Raw genomic sequence first — 6,581 nt, 5'->3', positions numbered from 1 at the left:
TGGAAATCTTTAGAGGGAAGGAACTCCTTTTTTCTCAAAAACATTGAGAGTGAACACTGGAATCTGAATGGAGATATATAAATAATAATTTTGGACAAATGGTTACTATAATGGGGAGCTCATATGAATCACTAAAATGTTACATAATTGAATAGCAAAATAAGCAGAAGACATGACTAGGCAATTCAAAAAGTAATACACTAAACATATATAAAACCAAGTTACCTGAATAGTTACTAAAATGCATATTAAAATAATGAGATGCCAGTTTTTTGACATACCAAAATGGAAAATGTATTTAAAAATAACATATATCATTAAACTGTTGATAAATGGTAAGTGTAGGGAAACAAGAGTTTTGTAATACTTTTTTTTTTTTTTTTTTTTGAGACAGAGTCTCACTCTGTCACCCAGGCTGGAGTGATGTGATCTCAACTCACTGCATCCTCTGCCTCCTGGGTTCAAGCGATTCTCTTGACTCATCCTTGTAGGGTTACAAGAATGCACCACCATCCCCACTAATAGAAAAAAGGTTTTTTTCTACTAAAAAAAAAAATTTGTATTTTTAGTAGAGATGGGGTTTCACCATTTTGGTCAGGCTGATCTCAAACTCCTGACTTCAAGTGATCCACCTGCCCTGGGAGCCTAAAGTGCTGGAATTACTGGTATGAGTCTCTGTGCCTGGGCTCTAAGTGTAAGTGGTGTCATATTTGTATATGGCAGTTATTGCACTGTGCATCAGCAGCCTTAAAATGTGCTATATTTCTTAATACAGAAATTTTAACTAATAAATTTATCACTTATAAAATAATGAAGCAGTGTCATCTGTCTGGGGTAAATACTTGAGTTTTGTCATCTCATGCCAAGGAAATTGAGTATGTGGACACACAAGAAGTGGGTTTAGAAGTAGAGGTTTAATAGGCAAAAGAAAGAGAAAGGAAAATAGCTCTCTCTCCTGTGAGGGAGAGGGTTGCCCGAGTGGACTTCCGGCCTGGAGCAAAGTGCACCAGATTTTATAGACTGGCTTGAGGAGGCAGTGGCTGATTTACATAGGGCCCAAAGATTGGTTGGGCCAGGTGTGATGTTTATACAGTGCACGAGGAAGCTGGCTGCCCCCACCTAATCTTCTATTATGTAAATGGAGTCTTTGCCTGGGTGGTGCCCTGTTGCCTGCCACCATGTTGCCTGCTTCTTACTGTACACATGGTTTACAAAGGAAATGGAACATAGAGCCACCATTCTGAACATGCCTAGTCCCCAGGTAGCACATTTGCCTACTGGCACAGCTGCCAGCATTTATTTGTGCAAGCTTCCATCTTGCTTATCTATGTCTGCAGCTCAATTTTACACACTGCTCTATATTGGAAAAGAAGTAATTTGGGGTCTGCTTTTATTAAAATTAAAATTTATTTTTAACTCCTGCATCAATAATAGTTAATGTCATGGGAAGCATTCATAATGTATTTGTATTTATGAACAAGCAAGATAGCAAACTCTTGTGGTTCTTTTTAAGTTATTTATACAAATGTATGGGGTACAAGTGTAATTCAATTACATGCATGTATTCCATTGTGGTGAGGTCAGGGCTTGTAGGGCATGCATCACTCAAATAATGTACATTACAACCATTAAGTAATTTCTCATCTTCCACCCCCATCCTAACCCCTCACCCTATTAAGTCAGGTGTCATACTGTGCTGTACCTCAATGACCAAAACAACAAAGATACATTAATTGTTTTCTGAGACTCAGTTTTAAAAATCAACCTAAGATAAAAGATGACTCCTATGCCAATAAAACATTGTATTTGCTGTATGCACACACACGCACACACACGTGTGTGTGTATATATATTTGTTTATACTCAAGAAATGTATACAGAGTCTTTCCCACTGCACAAACCTAAAAGTAAAGTCAAATGGCCCTATGCAATAAACATCATGGTAATAACTTCAAAAAGTAAGCTTCCTCCAATGAATGTAAATTCAAAATAAAAAGAAGAAACTGTTGCTCCAGATGTGCAGAAATCAATATAAAAACACAGGAAGCATGGAAAAGCAAGGTTTATGACACGTTCAAAAGAACACAATAATTTTCCAGTATTCTAGCAAAAAAATTCATTGAAATATCAGACTTTAAAAGACTTTCAAAAAATAGATTTTAAAGAAGCTCAAAGAGATGCAAGAGAAATCTGAAAGCCAATACAAAAATAAATAAATAAATTCAGAGAATGAATGAGAAATGTATCAAGGAGGCAGATATCTTTTAAAAGAAATCCAAACAAAAATTATGGAGGTTTATTGAAGGAAAAAGAAAATACATTTAAAGATTCAATAATAGACGAGAACAGGAATAAAATGAATTTTCAGAACTTGAAAACAGGTCTTTCAAAATAATCTACTCAGACAAAAATAAGGAAAAAAGAATAAAAGAGCATGAACAAAGACTTTGAGATGTTTGGGACTAAATATAGTGACTAAACTTACAAATTATCAGTGTTTTTGAGGGGTAAAAAACATCAACATTTTAGAAAACCTATTTAAGAAAATAACTGAAAATAAAGTTTAAGAAAACTTCTCAAACCTAGCAACAGAGTTAGACATCCATATACAGGAAGCCCAGCAATCACAGCAAAATACATTGCAAAAGGGGTTCATCATGGCATATGATAATCAGAATATCTAAAGTGCAAGAAATAATCCTAAAATCAGTAAAAGAATAGCATCTAGTCATTTATAAAGGAAACCACATCAGACTAACAGCAGACTTCTCAACAGAAACTTTACTGGCCAGAAGAGAATGGGATGGCACTTTTAATGTTGAAAGGAAAAGAAACTGCCAGCCAAAAATTTTACATTAAGCTAGATTAACCTTCACAAATGAAGAAGAAATAAAGTCTTGCCCTGACAAATAAATGCTGGGGAAACTAATTACTACTAGGCTGGGCCTATGAGAGAAGTTCAAAGGATTTCTAATATAAAAACAAAAGGTTGATATTCACCATCATTAAAACATGTAAAAGTATAAAATACATCTTAAAAAACAAAAGAGAAAAAGAAAAAACATCAAATCACAACACGACAGAATTTTATCAAACCACAAATATAAATAGATTAAAAAATAGAAAACAACATTATGACAGAAACAAAACCTTACATGTCAATATTAACCTTGAATACAAATCAATTAAATTCCCCATTATGTGGTATAGATTTAGCAAATGGATAAGAAAAGTTGATTCAATACTATGTTGCCTACAAGAATCTCACCTTACTTGTAAGACACATATAGACTAAAAGTAAAGGGAGGAATATATTAACACAAACAGAAACCAAAAGCAAACAGAAGTATCCATATTTACATCAAATAAAACAGATTTTAAATAAAAAACAGTAACAAAAAGGATAAAGAAGGTAATCATCCAATAATAAAGAATCAATTCAGCAAGAGGATATAATAATCCTAAATATATATGCACCCAACATCAAAACACCCAGATTTTTTAAAAAATTACTAAACCTGTAGAAAGAGATAGACAGCAATACAATAATAGTGGAGAAATTAGAAATTCTACTCACAGCATTGAGAGACCATTGAAATAGAAAAGCTGAGAAATAATTATTGGACTTAAATCGGACTTTAGACCCAATAGACCTAAAAGACATTTACAGAACATGCTTCCCACTCAACCATAGAATATACACTCCTGTCATCAAAACATAGAACATTCTGCAACATAGACCATGTGGTAGGCAATAAAACAAGTCTCAACAAAGAACCCCCTAAAATCAAAATTATATCAACTACCTTTTAAAATCACAGTAGAATGAAACTACAAATCAATATGAAGAAGAATTTCAGAAACTAAAATTACAAAGAAATTAAACAACATGTTCTTAAACAGTCACCATGTCAATTAAGAAATTAAGATGGTCGGCTGCTTTCCCTGCTGTCAGTCAGCCTGCGCCCGCTTCTTCAGGGCCCAGTCGCTCAGATCCATCGCCGCTTCTAGACCCTACTGCGGTCTCGGATATTGCCGGGAAAATGTCTGGTGAATTTTCGTTGGCAGATACACTACCTGAACACTCCCCTGCCAAAACCTCTGCTGTGAGCAATACAAAACCTGGCCAACCTCCTCAAGGCTGGCCAGGCTCCAGCCCTTGGAATAATCCGAGAGCTCCACCTTCGGTGCCATCTGGACTCCCACCAAGTGCAACACCCTCTACTGTGCCTTTTGGACCAGCACCAACAGGAATGTATCCTTCCATGCCTCCCACCGGACCACCTCCAGGACACCCAGCACTCTTTCTTCCTTCGGAACCATCATGCCCCCCACCCGGTGGTCCTTATCCAGCCCCAACAGTGCCAGGCCCTGGCTCCACAGGGCCATATCCTACACCAAATATGCCCTTTCCAGAGCTACCCAGACCATATGGTGCACCCACAGATCCAGCTGCAGCTGGTCCTTTAGGTCCATGGGGATCCATGTCTTCTGGACCTTGGGAGCCAGGAATGGGAGGGCAGTATCCTACCCCTAATATGCCATATCCATCTCCAGGGCCATATCCCGCTCCTCCTCGTCCCCAAGCCTCTGGGCCAGCACCACCTGTTCCACGGGGCACCAATCCACCAGGAGCCTGAGGACCACCACACCATATCCTGCCCCTACAGGATTGTATCCCACACCGGGACTCTATCCTACTCCCAGTGATCCTTTCCAAGTGCCTTCAGGACCTTCTGGCGCTCCACCGATGCCTGGTGGTCCCCACTCTTACCATTAAGTTAACAATGGACGAACAGATGACGCTTTGCTTTTTGAAGTACACGTATATGCACATGAATGCATATATAAAAATTGCCAGTTTCACTGTTAGAGGGCATTCATGAAAGAACAACTCTTGCACCTCTCAGAGAGGATAACTGCCTCTTGTACTTGGATGTGTAGTACATCATATGTATACAATCATATAAAAGCATAGAAGTAAATCATTCAGATGTGATTTTTATTTGGTTTTCATGGAGAGTTATGGTGATAAAGTATATTGAATAGCTCTTTGACAGAATTTGTTTAAACTATGAAACTACACACTTAAAAATCTAAGATGTGGATTATTGCTAGAATCTGCGACTTCATTGGCAAATTATTTCAAGTATTTTTCTATAATCACTTTCCCCTTCTAGATAAATAAACTTTGAGAATAACCCATCATAATCCAAACAAATAATGCCTCAACATTTTAAGCTGTTCTGTCGGACAAAAAAACCTGGTCCTTTTGAGGTTATATTTTGGATATACATTTTTAAACTGTCAGTAATTATTGTCAGATGTGGAGTTCAATAGTCTGCCAGTGTTCATTTTTATCCTTGAGCTTTCAGTAAAGACTTTCTGGTTTTATTTTAGTCATTGGATCATACAGCACTAAAGTCTGCTATTTATGGAAACTAACTTTTTTGTTTTTAATCCAGGCCAACATGTATGTAAATTAAATTTTTAGATAATTGGTTATCTCTTTGTACTACTTGAGATTTGATTATGAGATGTGCATATTGCTTTGGGAAGAGCTTGAGGAAGGAAATAATTCTCTCCTTTGTTTTGAACCTCAAACTAGATAAACCCTAGGCATTGCTTACTTGCAACAGGTAATTTTCATTCCCACAAAAACCTGAGGCAGCTCTTCTGTCCAGAGTATTCCCTGTAGCCACCCCTACCCCACTTGCCCTTGGTTCTTCAGAAGAAGCACATTCCTTGATTCCTCCCTGATGTGGTAAACTGGCACACTCTAGGGGTCTAAAACATAAAACAGTTGTGTTTAGAGAACCTTAAGTCATGCAGACATGACTGTTCTCTTTGTACAAGTGTGAACCAAAATATGTATCTGTTTTTCAGAGTCTGGTTAAGCTATGTTATTGTCTACTGCATAGTTTCCTGAGTCTGTTTGTAAAGTGCTTATGGCTAACAGTTCAGTTCTGTATTTGTTGACAGGTAAATAAGTGGAGTTGAGTGCCATCTTTGAAAAAATTACCCTCTAGCTCTAACACTGAAAATAATAATAAATTGTAGATCTCTGCAACTAAGTTTAAAAAAAAAAGATGGTCAGCCGGGGTGGTGGCTCACACCTGCAACCTCAGCACTTTGGGAGGCTGAGGCAGGTGGATCACCTGAAGTCAGGAGTTTGACGCTAGCCTGGGAAACATGGCAAAACCCTGTGTCTACCAAAAATACAAAACAAACAAACAAGCAAACAAACAAACAAACTGGGTGTGGTGGTGTGCACCTGTGGTCCCAGCTACTCAGGAGGCTGAGGTGGGAGGATCGCTTGAGCCTAGGAGGTGGAGGTTGCAGTGAGCCAAGATCGTGCCATTGCACTCGAGCCTGGGTGACAGAGTGAGACCCCATCTCAAGTAAAAAATTAAAATGAAAAGTAAAAATTTGTGGGAACAAATTGGAAATAGAGACACAGTATAATAAAACCTGTGAGACACCACAAAAACAGTACTAAGACAACAGTTTATAGCACTAAATGCCTCCATCAAAAAAGTAGAACGCTTACATATTAAGGACCCAACATCACACTTAAAGAA

At 37.7% G+C, this 6,581-nt stretch overlaps 1 pseudogene across 1 annotated transcript; it reads left to right on the top strand.

The window, feature by feature from the left end:
- The first annotated feature begins 415 nt into the window (after window positions 1-415).
- Window positions 416-6,088, top strand: LOC110742811 (annotated as a pseudogene). Its single transcript, XR_002520922.2, has one exon. The product of XR_002520922.2 is annotated as an MAPK-interacting and spindle-stabilizing protein-like (transcript).
- Window positions 6,089-6,581: the final 493 nt, after the last annotated feature.

Source organism: Papio anubis, chromosome 4, assembly GCF_008728515.1.
Source record: "Papio anubis isolate 15944 chromosome 4, Panubis1.0, whole genome shotgun sequence".
NCBI classification, from domain to species: Eukaryota; Metazoa; Chordata; class Mammalia; order Primates; family Cercopithecidae; genus Papio; species Papio anubis.
This window is presented reverse-complemented; position numbering and strand designations above follow the sequence as displayed.